At 46.4% G+C, this 13,977-nt stretch overlaps 1 pseudogene; it reads left to right on the plus strand.

Annotated features, from left to right (window-relative positions):
- Positions 1–1,542: 1,542 nt before the first annotated feature.
- LOC123077596 (ankyrin repeat and KH domain-containing protein mask-like) lies at positions 1,543–9,041 on the plus strand (annotated as a pseudogene).
- Positions 9,042–13,977: the final 4,936 nt, after the last annotated feature.

A 13,977-nucleotide genomic window follows, 5' to 3' on the forward strand; every position in this document is an offset into this window, starting at 1 on the left:
GGACGTCACGAGGAGTTCCGGAATGGTCCGGAGGTAAAGATTTATATATGGGAAGTCCTATTTTGGCCACCGGAAAATGTTCGGGATTTTTCGGTATTGTACCGGGAAGGTTCTAGAAGGTTCCAAAGTGGGGCCCACCTGCATGGGGGACCCACATGAACATGGGTAGTGGGGGCAAGGCCCCACACCCCTGGTCAAGGCGCACCAAGATCCCACCTTAGAAGGAATAAGATCATATCCCGAAGGGATAAGATCAAGATCCCTAAAAAAGGGGGTAATAATCGGTGGGGAAGGGAAATGATGGGATTTCTTTCCCCCACCTTTGCCAATGCCCCAATGGACTTGGAGGGCAAGAAATCAGCCCCCTCCACCCCTATATATAGTGGGGAGGCGCATGGGAGCAACACCCCAAGCCCTGGCGCCTCCCTCCCTCCCGTGACACCTCTTCCTTCCCGCTTGCGCTTGGCGAAGCCCTGCCGGGATACCGCTACTTCCACCACCACGCCGTCGTGCTGCTGGATCTCCATCAACTTCTCCTCCCCCCTTGCTGGATCAAGAAGGAGGAGACGTCCCCGCTCCGTACGTGTGTTGAACGCGGAGGTGCCGTCCGTTCGGCGCTAGGATCATCGGTGATTTGGATCACGACGAGTACAACCCCGTTCTCTTGAACGCTTCCGCTCGCGATCTACAAGGGTATGTAGATGCACTCCTCCCCTCTCGTTGCTAGCATCTCCTAGATTGATCTTGGTGACACGTAGGAAAATTTTGAATTTCTGCTACGTTCCCCAACAGTTGGCAACACCGATCGATTGGGACAAATCAGAAGCGCCTCTTCTACATGCTCTTCCGATGTGGAATAGATTAGAAGCCTTGGCCGGAGTTGGCTGGAGAGTTGCGCCACGACGGGTGGAACCTTTATTGCATAGGGAGATCGGCGTGGTCTTGTGTTCACAGCGCTGCGCTGGAAGAGAGACGGAAGGGGACGGACATGTACAGGACACAGATGTTGGTGTTTGAGACGGCCCGACAGTGCAAGGAAGATGGCGGCCAACTTCGACAACTCCGGCAAGCAGTATACCAGCAGCTACGGCGCGCGGAGCAGCTTGTGCCACGCGGGTATGACGCAGACGTACGCACGGCGGTCGGACCGGCAGCCTCCCTAACACCTGCGCCGGGGACGAAGATGACGTGCACGCCGTGTTACCTGCTGCGACGGCGCGAGGGCATAGCAGGGCGAACACCTCCCAGTCCGGTAGAAGCACAACCTCCCTGAGTCCCTGTTCTCCGTAGTCAAGCGGTCGCTGGCGGCTAGTGTGACGATGGCGGTGATCACGAAGACAGAACCGAGGTGAAGGGGCAACTGGCCTTGCCGTATGAACTGCATCGGCATGCTAACTTCTAGGCCTGAACCCTATTTCAGATAAGCAACGTTGTCGGGTCGAGGGAGATGAAGCACGAGCCGTCTGGTTCTTGATGTTCTTTTTTTCTATCGTTATTGCAGTTTAATTCAGGGGAAACGGATGGAGCGATGGTTGGTTTTTTCGTCTCGAAGGAAACGAAGTCGGCATGCTGTGCGCCGTTGGATTTGCTGGGAGCACGGATGGGAGTACGACTCGGGAGCAGGGAAGCCCCGTCCTCTCCTTTTCGCTCGTCCTTGTTCTACACGTGTCACCCCTACATTGGCTCACCTCATCCACCCTCGCAAGAAACCTCTGCACCCGTCTCCCCTGCTCACCCGCTACCGGCTACTCGCCAACCTTCCCCCGAGAACTGGCAGTCTGTGTGGACCAGGTCTTTGTCCGAGCAACTGAGCGGTGGTGCGCGCGGGGCCACAAGTCACTGGACAGCGCTGGTTCCGGTGCACCAACACCCGGCTCATTCAGCCTACCAGGCCGTCGCCATCATCGCCAAAGTTAACGAGGCAAACCGAAGCGGCAGGCCGAAACTGGAAGCCCCCAAACCCCTCCCCACCGCGGCGCAGGGTTCTCCGTCTCGTCGCCGCCTCCGGGAAGCTTCCACCCCTCCGCGGCCGGGCCATGGCGGCGCCGTTTGTCTACCTCCGCCCCACCGTCGAGGACGACGGCACCGGTGCGTCCAGCCCTCCCTTCCCGACCCTCTCTATTTGCTCCCAACTTCGCGCCCCCCCCCCCCCCCCCCCCCCCCCCCCCTCTCTCTGAACCCTGGCTGCGTTTCTGACGGCGATCGCGCGCGCGTGTGCAGGTGAGAAGGCTCTCATGAAGGCGGCCCACGACGGCAACCTCGGCCGCCTCAAACGTATTATTCCACTCTTCTCCGCCTCATAAATCCGGCTGCTCTGGTTCTCCTTGCTTCGATTCTAGTCTAGCGACGCTTGCTTGGTTACGTCATGCGTGTGCTGCGTTCGCGAGGTCGGAGGTTGTTCAGGCATGCTACATTGCTGCGTGTAACCGTCTACTCTACCGATTGCCTTCGGATTCTGTTTGTTGTGATGCTCTGGTTGTCTTGATTTGGTCAGATTGTCGCTTGATTTGTTGGTACGTTTAAAACATGGGCGTTGCGTAAGCACAGATGGCCTTCTAGCTAGTAAAAAGATATAGATTTGCATGAGAAGCTCCTAATCGGCCGCCTGTATGACCTTGTTTCTGACTGCATTTGGTTGCGTCTGTCAGTTATTTTGAGTAGTTACAGTGTGCGCCTGCTTCCAGAGTTTCAGTACAGTTTGCTTCATGTAAGTTGTCATAAAATATATAGTTCTGTACTTCTCTTGAATGTTTTAATCACAAGACTTTCCTATCCGATACCTTTGTCAAAGGTTTTCTCATGCTCAATCAAAAATATTTTTCTAAGTGACAGCCATGGCATGTTAATTTTAGGACCGATCATCACGCTCACATGATTAGATACTGTAGTTAAAACAAACTGGGTTGATCAGTCTCTTCATAATGTGAGAACTAAAGATGATGCGGTACAATTGTGCATTGCATCCTAATTTGCAGCATACTGTGTCTTATCAAGTATTTTCACCGCATGACTCTGTCCAGCAATGTGATAGATCGGTCACTTTGACTTCCGGAGGCTCTTGTGCATTCAACATGTTTGCTTCTTTTCTTTTGGTTTTCTAACTTGTTAATTTGTCTATTCGCTTCTATAATCCAATCATGTTTACTTTTGTGGAAGGTATTGTAAAGAGACTTACCAAAAGAAATGGCGACCTGTCGGCGCTTTTTTCTATCAACACGAACGGATGTAATGTGTTGCATCTCGCGGCATGCGCAGGCCATTTAGAGGTTTGCAGGTACCTAGTGGAGGAGCTTGGAGGAGATGTAAATGCTCCTGGGGTTGGGGATACAGCTCTAGGTCTTGATCTATCCCTTTCTCCATTTTTCAATTTGGTGGCTACCATGTAAATGTTTGCCAGTATGAGATGTACGATTGTGCTAACAATGTGCCTTTTGTTACAGGTGCGACTCCATTTATGGTGTCTGCTCAGTCTGGTGATGTTGCTACCGTCAAGTACTTTCTTGATCATGGTGGTGATCTTGTGAAAGCAGATGACAAAGGGCGCACAGTTCTCCACCATGCTGCGGGTATAGGTACTCCCCCTGTCACACACCCTCACACTTAATTTCTGCAATCTAGTCATTGTACTGGTAATTATTTACTCTACTCCAGTCATCAATGCTTGTGCCCACATGACTTATGGAATCATCTCGTTCACCACAGGATGCTGCAAGGTTACAGAGTTCCTCCTGTCAAAAGGAGTGCCTGTTGACATAGACTGTGGCCGTGGAACACCACTATTTTGGGCTGCTAATAATGAGCAGGATAAGACAGTGAAGATTTTGCTGGAGCATCACGCAAATGTATATGGCCTCTGCTATTTCTTATTTCTTGATTCACAGTTAATTTCGACGGGAAATTTAAGCTTGTGCATAGTTATATGACGTGGACAAATATGTCTTAACCTGGGTCTGCCTTGTTGCTCGGATTGATACATACTTAGACGCCGCAGTACATAATCATTTTATTAGGGACACTCAATGGAGATTTTGAAGTGTGATTCATTTAATGGAGCAACCCATTCCAATCCTAAAACTAATCAATCATGCTAGGTCAGAATTACGATTGGACTCACTTACCATCTGATCCCTTGAACCACCAGACACACCAGTTGATTATATGATGACATGCTTTTTAATAGTCATATCTTTGTTCATCTCAAATGCAACTACTGAATTTATCATAACACCTGTGCTTCTTATCTTAATACAACAATGCCCTGCTTTCAGCCTAACATCATTATCAATGGTACTACCAGTCCCCTTATGAGTGCTCTTGTTTACCGTTCATTGAAGTGCATGAAGCTACTCATTAAGGTGAGTATTCTCTGGATTATTTTTCCATGCGATGTTGTGATTTGCTTACTCTACGATCTCTGCATGCTTATATACATGTACATGGAGGTATCACCATGAACATAATTTTGCACAATTCTTTTTACAGGCTGGTGCTGATGTCAATTGCAATGGTTCCATGTTGACTCCTTTGTTGCTTGCTACGATGCATGGAGGTTATACCAACTTCATTAAGCTCCTATTAAAGGCTGGACCAGATCCTAATATTCCTGATGATGTACGTGTTTTATATATTTTGTTGATATTTGCTGACCTGGTATGCAGAATTTCACTATATTGTGTTAAGCTTATAGTGGTACTATTATTCAGCTCTTCTGATAATGTTAAGGACCTATTTAGCGATGGGTTTAGGTTGCTTGGTGTCATTGACTATGCTTATGGGAGTTGCGCTTGTGTGTATTAACGTTATCTTCACATTTCATTCTGGCAGTCTTTATCATAAAAAAAGACCTAGGGGGGGGGGGGGGCTCCTCCTGAGATATTAATCTGCACCATGGGAACCAAACTCTGGTGGGCTGGGTCACTCATGGCACATCCACCACTGGGATGCAGCCCAATTTTGAATGGTTATATCAACAGATGTATCATTTTCTGTTGATCACTCCTATGAAGGAACATGCCTATACTCGTTGTTCTTAAAAGGTTTATGTGTCCAACATTTTATCAATATTTTGCCATTTTGGAAGATCATATTGGTGCTTAAATTAACAGTTGATGAGATACTGAGATCTCATATCTTATTACAGACCATTCTGGGCAGCAGCATTTCTCAAATGTTCTCATGCAATAAACACTAGAATAAATTGAACTTTCCTAGCTAACTTGTTGCTGTTCTTCGTCCTGTTGGCATTCTGTTTTCATCCTTTTACTCTAGGCTACTTATATGAATGCTACCATCAGTTAACGGACCGACTAAAAAGAATTCATGTGTGTAGTTACTTCTCGTTTTTTAACTATTTCATGGGGATGAGTGTGATTCCACTGAACTGTTTTGGTGTCTCAATCTCAACTTTTCTGAAATACCTCTCTTGGAAACCTTGTGTACTGAGTAAATCCTTGTTGAAACATTTGACCAAAACATTATGCAGATCCTGGTTCTTCCCCATGATGTTATATTTTTTTTACGTCAGTTGTACATTACACAATGTTCATGTTCTTTTGCTATATTCTAAACAGTTGACAAGAGTTGATGAGATAATGAGAAGCAGTATGTACTATTCTGGGTATCAGTATTTCTCCAATGTATTCGTGCAATAAAAACTGAAATAAATAGCTTAATTGATATGGTTCTTCATCCCAATTTGTGGTATTCTCCTTGTTAAAACATTTGATAATTATATTGATCCTGGTTCTTTCTGACAATATTTAATTTTCTTCATCGATTGTATGTTATGTAATGATCAAGTTCTTCAGTTATAATATCTATGGTTTTCTTTTTCCTTTTGTTTTCTAGTTGGGTAGGTTCCCAGTAGAGCTTGCTGCGATACGCGATTGCATGGAAGAGGTTGAAATGTTATTTCCTGTGACTTCTCCAATTCCAAATGTCCCAAACTGGAGTATTGAAGGATTAATTTCTCATGCGAAAATTCTAGAAAAGAAGCCAATTGTATGTTATTTTCTGTTCTTATGCTGCTTGCTTACTGAATATTATTTGAAAGCTAAGCCATCATATAATTTGTGCATTCGGTGCTATTGTAAGCTGTGATTACTTTAAGCATTGCACCACTAGCGAAAATTATTGCTGACTATCTGAGAACAAAGTACCAACTTTAGTTTACAAGGGTAATATGATTATGTAGTCACAACATGGCTTCCCACCTATAGACATGATAAACCCATATTTGGTAACAGAACATAATATGAAGAAACCGCGGAAGGAATGTGTAGAAACTCATAACAAAATCCAGTTTTCGTGATGGATAATTAGTACATATCATTGAGTAAAAAAGTCCTTTTGATTCCAACGTTGAAAAGTATGAACACCTTACTCCTGATAAGATTGACTCCTAAGATAAGGCAATTGCTGTGCGGATATTTACATGTAGATTGTACTCTAGTCATATTTCTATTAACTGACTTAAACTTATCTTTGAGTCAGGTATTAAGCAAATCGTGTAATGTTGTGTATAGTTAGATGCTTGCTGGAACAATAATTCTCGAAACATGGCTCATAATCATGGATCTCATGCCACGTTTGTGAAGTACACCATCATCAAGTAGAGGGTGTGCTATTCATTAGTATCCAGTAATAATGTCACAAGAGTAGTGTATTTTAATTAAGTGGCATACTATGTAATGTGTCCTCCTTGGTTGTTTCGTGAAAGAAGAAACACTTGATCTTTGCCAATGTTCCCATGTTTCCTATGGAATGCTTGCCATCTAGTTAGACAGCAATTGTTAACTTCAGCGAGAGCATTCGATGGTAAGTTACATGCCACCTAGATACCAAACTATGAAGAATGTTGAACACAAAGTTCTTGGATGTCTTTTGTGGTAAGAAAAAAATCATAGTAAATGATGATTATTCCAAAAATTCAAATATTCTATTCATGTTTAATTTATTTGTTATCTAGGAGCAACGGCACCTTCAAAGAAGAAAAGCTTTGATCAAGTCAAAGGCTGATACGGCATTCAAGCAGAAGGAGTATAAGATAGCAACAAAGATTTATGATTTGGTACACCTCTTGCATTATATCTATGATACTGGGGACTGGTTGAAGATATGTAACTCTTTTTGTAATGTAAAATATGAAGGTTCGATTGGCAAAAATAATTAATATTTCCTCTAATTCACAAAAAAATGACGTTTTGGACATTGACATGGTCTTGGGAATATAATTTTGAACACCAATTGATTTTCTGACAGTACTTCTCTACACAAATCTATGTGTATGATTTTCAACCCAATTTGAACGTTTTAAATGGTATTGTTGGTCTAAGTTTGACTTGGGACGTCTCTTTTTTGTGTACTGGAAGGAGTAATGATCAGTGCGACTAGGATACAATGATTCCATGGAAACCATCTATTTGACTATAGATCAAACTAAAATTATGATTAGATCTGACCAAGGGTTATCCAAAATGTATATGATCTGAAGCCAGTATACATTAAGAATGTGCTAACATTCATGCATTACTATTTGGGGCAGAATGAATGAAGATTCTATCATCAAACTTGGTTGTTGTCTTACATCCCCAGAACCCATAAGAAGTTCATGACAGTGCATCAAATTATTTAGCTTTATCCAGATTGATCGTACAACAAGCCAATCTGTGTAGCAAGAGAATGTGCTCTATATTCTGCAGTATTACTGTCTTACTGAGTAGTAATTTAGACAGTTTCCTACTCCCTCCGTTCCAAAATAGATGACCCAACTTTGTACTAACATTAGTACAAAGCTTAGTCATCTATTTTGGAATGGAGGGAGTACCTGTTAGCATGTGTGAACCATTAAAACAGAACTTTTGTGTGTCACCACTCTACCTGCTAGCCTGCATGAATCCCATGAATGAGCATTAATTAAAAATAAAACTTCTGTATGATGACATTTTAAGTTGAGATTAATATCTGCATGACCTCATCTGTTTGACCGTAGGCAATAGCTCATGGGGAGAGTGCAACACTGTATGCAAACAGGAGTGTTTGTAAACTGCTCATTGGTGATGGTGAAGGTGCTTTGTCAGATGCTCTCATGTGCGAATGCTGCGACCTGATTGGGCAAAAGCTTGCTACCGTCAAGCTGCAGCTCACATGCTACTCAAGGTGCGACTAGCTAACCAGTGTGTTCAATTATGACCTATTTCATAATTCATATTGATATTGCAGTTTGGTCACGCTCTTTGATTTGCTCTGCACCCAGGAGTATGAACAAGCCCGTGATGCTCTCCTGGACGCACACAATTTAGATCCTGGGAATGCCGAAATCGAGGGTGAACTACAGTAAGCCTACTCTCTTACATGCTTATCTCTTTTGAGTGTCTTCCGAATTCTAGTTTGGTTTTATGTTGGGAAAATACTTCTACTGTTGCGAGGAGCAGTTATGTGCCACTAGTGCAATTCTTTCCACGTTTTTTTACTTCCCTAAACTGCTTCTGCTTCTCATCTCTTAAATGGTGATGATGAGAAGCTCTTTTGTAAAGTGCCATCAGTAACTTTTAGGGACCTATGATGTTGTCCCCAGAAAGAGGAATCATATAATAGTTTTTTTCTTTTTTCTTTTGTCGGAACGGATAATCATGTAGTTATTGGCTGCATATCGGGGACCTTTTTAGCTGACGTCTCCATTCCTTTCGGTTGAATTCATGCAGGAAGGCTAGGGAGCTCATGAAGAACCCTCCTGGCGAATGTGAGCAGTGCACGGATTCCGGGGATGCAACATGTGCCAGTTTTCACTAAACTAGAGCAAGCAGGACCTTCTAATCCTTATGTTCTGCTAGGAACCAAAACTCTTGAATTCATGTGGAGCTACGTCTTCAGACTGCTAGCACGGCTTGTATGAATTTGTCTTGTCTGGCCTGTGGATCTTACTGGCCGTATTCAGTTCCTTTACATTTGGCCAGACTTATTATCTTTCATGTGCCAGGTTCTTCTATAAGTCCTACCTTCTTCCCAAATTATAACAGGAAGTACATGTTTTTGTGGGGCGATTTTGGTATCTAGTTCTTGCACATTTTGGCCGAATAGGAGCACTTCTTTTTTCATAGTATCCCTGGGGTCAGATCTTATATCAGGTCAAAGCGATTGGCTGGGGTCAGATCTGAGCTCTGTCTACGAACCAAAACTAGGATCGGAGAGAAAATTCACTCAAGTATATGAGAATTTGGCCAAATCAAGAGGGGCCTGCTATATTTCTTATGAGTATTATGTGTTCAAGCCTGACGGTGATGCCAATATTATATTGTACTCCATTCGTCTTATTTATAAGACGTTTTAGACAGCTAACATTGAACTGTTTTGAACACTATCTGAAATTTGTAGTCGTGATCTTAACGCCCTCGTCGTGTTATTATACCATAAAAAACTCATTAACCAGATTGACCCGACAGCCTCACCAATTATTGCTACCCCGGCCTGGATCAGCATTCCAAATCAGCTCCCCGCCCGCCTGAAAATGTCATACCTCGGGCACTTGCCAGGCACGCACGCATCTCGTTAGTTATCCTCGAAAGAGACGTGACACACTGACACTTGCTCAACTTGTGTTACTTCTAATCCTCCCCGGACATATGTACTCGTGCAATAAAAACTGAAATAAATAGCTTAATTGATATGGTTCTTCATCCCAATTCGTGGTATACTCCTTGTTAAAACATTTGATAATTATATTGATCCTGGTTCTTTCTGACAATATTTAATTTTCTTCATCGATTGTATGTTACATAATGATCAAGTTCTTTTGTTATAATCTCTATGGTTTTCTTCTTCCTATTGTTTGAACAAAATGATAAGTTCTTTTTCCTTTTGTTTTCTAGTTGGGTAGGTTGCCAATAGAGCTTGCTGCGATGCGCGATTGCAAGGAAGAGGTTGAAATGTTATTTCCTGTGACTTCACCAATTCCAAATGTCCCAAACTGGAGTATTGAAGGAGTAGTCTTTCCTCCTCCCCAAGAAAAGTCTCCTTCCTCCTCCCGTCGGCACCGCCGCGGATCCGCCCCGCCTCCAATGGCCTTTGGCCTGTGGAGGTGCAGAGGATCTCGGCCCCCCGCCGGCGGGAGGGACCCTGTTCTCATTTTTGCTAGGTTGAACGTCTTGGTTGGGGCTGTGTGGCGGCGGCGATGTCCCTCGGTAGCAATAATGTCTCCCGTGTCCTATCCCCGTCCCGATGGTGTGAATAGCGTTGTCGGAGGATGTGTGGAGGTGTGTCTCCGTCGGATCTCATGGGATTCGGTCGGTGCTGGTCTTCGGTGGATCTATTTGGATCCAGTTTTTGTTCGTCTTCATTCGTGTGGTTCCAGGTTTGATCTTTCGAATCTACAACTCTCTTCATCGGTGATGGTTGCTGCTCTGGCGTGCTGGTCCTTTGGGGCCTTAGCACGACGACTTCCCGACTGTCTACTACAACAAGGTTTGCCCGACTCCGGTGATGGAGGGGCAATGACGGCGGCGCGCCTTCGGCTCGTTCCAGTGCTTGTAGTCGTCGCTAGGTGGTCCATAGAGCTAGTTGTAATTTTTGTTACCTCTTGTGTTCTTTGTACTGCCATGATTGATGAATAGATTGGAAATTTCTCTTGCAAAAAAAGAAGGAGTAATTTCTCATGCGAAAATTGACGAAAAGAAGCCAATTGTATGTTATTTTCTGTTCTTATGCTGCTTGCTTACTGAATATTATTTTGAAGCTAAGCCATCATATATTTTGTGCATTCGGTGTTATTGTAAGCTGTGATTACTTTATGCATTGCACCACTAGCGAAAATTATTGCTGACTATCTGAGAACAAAGTGCCAACTTTAGTTTACAAGGGTAATATGATTCACTTCTGCTTTGGTGCACATCCCTTAGACACATCAAAGGCTGAGATTTTTCCATACCCCTTCGCTATCAGGGGCACGATCGTCTTATTTAAAAATAATTGCCCCGCCCGTCCACGTCGATACCTCCGCGCGCCCGTGTATACGGGGCTGCAGGGCGGGGCGAATCGCGCAGCAGCCGACACGAGGCGAGCCGAGCCGAGCCGTCACCTGGCCACGCGGCCGGCCCACCACGTCGGCCTCAGTCACGCGTCGCCCTGATTTGACTGGTCACAGTCAGGGCTGACCGCGGCGTGGCGTGTCGACGGGCGGTTTCCGCCTACGAGACGCCATGCCTGGCGTCAGTAAATGCGGCGTGCATGCAGGCGCCGCGCGCGACCGCGCGCCGGCCTCGGCTACGGCGTTTGACGCGGCCGCCCGCCTCCCACCTCGGGCCTGCCGTGTTCGTCCTTACGCCGCGCGCCAGCGACCCATCGGCTGCCGCGACCGCCCGCCTGCCGCTGTCGCGGCCGGCCGCCTGCCGCCCTTCGCCCGTCATCCTCCTCGCGCCACGCGGCCCCGATGCCTCGCATGCCGCCCACCGCCCGCATTAATGCGGCCGCTCCACCGCCCCCCGCCCCGGCCTTCTCCACACCGTGGCGCTCTCCCCTTCTCCAACCCTCCTCTTCTCCACCCCCACCTACGGCATGTCGTCGAGCGACTTCCCCGACGAGGGCGCGACGCCGGGCGGCGTCTGGCCGTCGAGCCTAACCCTGGGCCAGACGGAGGAGCTGGCCTGGTTTCGGCTCCCCGTGTCGCCGCCGACGAAGGTGCCGGGCCCCTGGAAGATCGGGGCCGACGGCATCCCAACCCTCGGTCCGCCGGTGACGAGGAAGGAACACCGCGCGTTCCCCGGCGGCCGCTTCAACAGGAGGGCCCGCCGCGACTTTTGGCGCGGCAAAAATTTCGAGATGGTCCTCGGGGCGTTCAGGCGCGCCGCGGCCGGTCTCCCCGTCGGGGACATCACCGACGAGGTCGGCTCCTCCCACCGCCGCCCCACCAACCCCGCCAGCGAAGGAGCCGGTGAAGGAAATATGCCCTAGAGGCAATAATAAAGTTATTATTTATTTCCTTATTTCATGATAAATGTTCATTATTCATGCTAGAATTGTATTAACCGGAAACATAATACTTGTGCGAATACATAGACAAACAGAGTGTCACTAGTATGCCTCTACTTGACTAGCTCGTTGATCAAAGATGGTTATGTTTCCTAGCCATAGACATGAGTTGTCATTTGATTAACGGGATCACATCATTAGGAGAATGATGTGATTGACTTGACCCATTCCGTTAGCTTAGCACTTGATCATTTAGTATTCTGCTATTGCTTTCTTCATGACTTATACATGGTCCTATGACTATGAGATTATGCAACTCCCGTTTATCGGAGGAACACTTTGTGTGCTACCAAACGTCACAACATAACTGGGTGATTATAAAGGTGCTCTACAGGTGTCTCCGAAGGTACTTGTTGGGTTGGCGTATTTCGAGATTAGGATTTGTCACTCCGATTGTCGGAGAGGTATCTCTGGGCCCAGTCGGTAGTGTACTTCACTATAAGCCTTGCAAGCATTGTAACTAATGAGTTAGTTGCGGGATGATGTATTACGAAACGAGTAAAGAGACTTGCCGGTAACGAGATTGAACTAGGTACTGAGATACTGACGAACGAATCTCGAGCAAGTAACATATCGATGACAAAGGGAACAACGAATGTTGTTATGCGGTTTGACCGATAAAGATCTTCGTAGAGTATGTAGGAACCAATATGAGCATCCAGGTTCCGCTATTGGTTATTGACCGGAGAGGTGTCTCGGTCATGTCTACATAGTTCTCGAACCCGTAGGGTCCGCACGCTTAAAGTTTGATGACGATTTGTATTATGAGTTATGTGTTTTGATGTACCGAAGGTAGTTCGGAGTCCCAGATGAGATCGGGGACATGATGAGGAGTCTCTAAATGGTCGAGATGTAAAGATCGATATATTGGACGACTATATTCAGACATCGAAAAGGTTCCGAGTGATTCGGGTATTTTCGGAGTACCGGGGAGTTACAGGAATTCACCGGGAGAAGTATTGGGCCTTATTGGGCCATACGGGAATAGAGGAGAGAGGCCAAAAGGAAGGAGGCGCGCGCCCCCCCTCTGGTTCGAATTGGACAAGGGGTGCAGCCCCCTTTTCCTTCTCCCTCTCCCCCTCTTTCCTTCTCTCCTACTCCGGAAAGAAAAGGGGAATCCTACTAGGACTTGGGAGTCCTAGTAGGACTCCCCACACTTGGCACGACCCCTCTAGGGCCGGCCTCTCCCTTGCTCCTTTATATACGGGGGCAGGGGCACCCCATAGACACAAGTTGATCTATTGATCTATTCCAGCCGTGTGCAGTGCCTCCCTCCACCATATTCCACCTCGGTCATATCGTAGCGGTGCTTAGGCGAAGCCCTGCGTCGGTAGCAACATCATCACCGTCACCACACCGTCATGCTGACGGAACTCTCCCGTGAAGCTTTGCTGGATCGGAGTTCGCGGGACGTCATCGAGCTGAACGTGTGCTGAACTCAGAGGTGCCGTACGTTCGGTACTTGGATCGGTCGGATCGTGAAGACGTACGACTACATCAACCGCGTTGTGCTAACGCTTCCACTTTTGGTCTACGAGGGTACGTGGACGATACTCTCCCCTCTCATTGCTATGCATCACCATGATCCTGTGTATGCGTAGGAAAATTTTGAAATTACTACGTTACCCAACAGTGGTATCAGAGCCAGGTTTTATGCGTAGATGTTATATGCACGAGTAGAACACAAGTGAGGTGTGGGCGATACAAGTCATACTGCTTACCAGCATGTCATACTTTGGTTCGGCGGTATTGTTGGATGAAGCAGCCCGGACCGACATTACGCGTACGCTTACGCGAGACTGGTTCTACCGACGTGCTTTGCACACAGGTGGCTGGCGGGTGTCAGTTTCTCCAACTTTAGTTGAACCGAGTGTGGCTACGCCCGGTCCTTGAGAAGGTTAAAACATCACTAACTTGACGAACTATCGTTGTGGTTTTTGATGCGTAGGTAAGAAC

Source organism: Triticum aestivum, chromosome 3D (assembly GCF_018294505.1).
Source record: "Triticum aestivum cultivar Chinese Spring chromosome 3D, IWGSC CS RefSeq v2.1, whole genome shotgun sequence".
Taxonomy (NCBI): Eukaryota; Viridiplantae; Streptophyta; class Magnoliopsida; order Poales; family Poaceae; genus Triticum; species Triticum aestivum.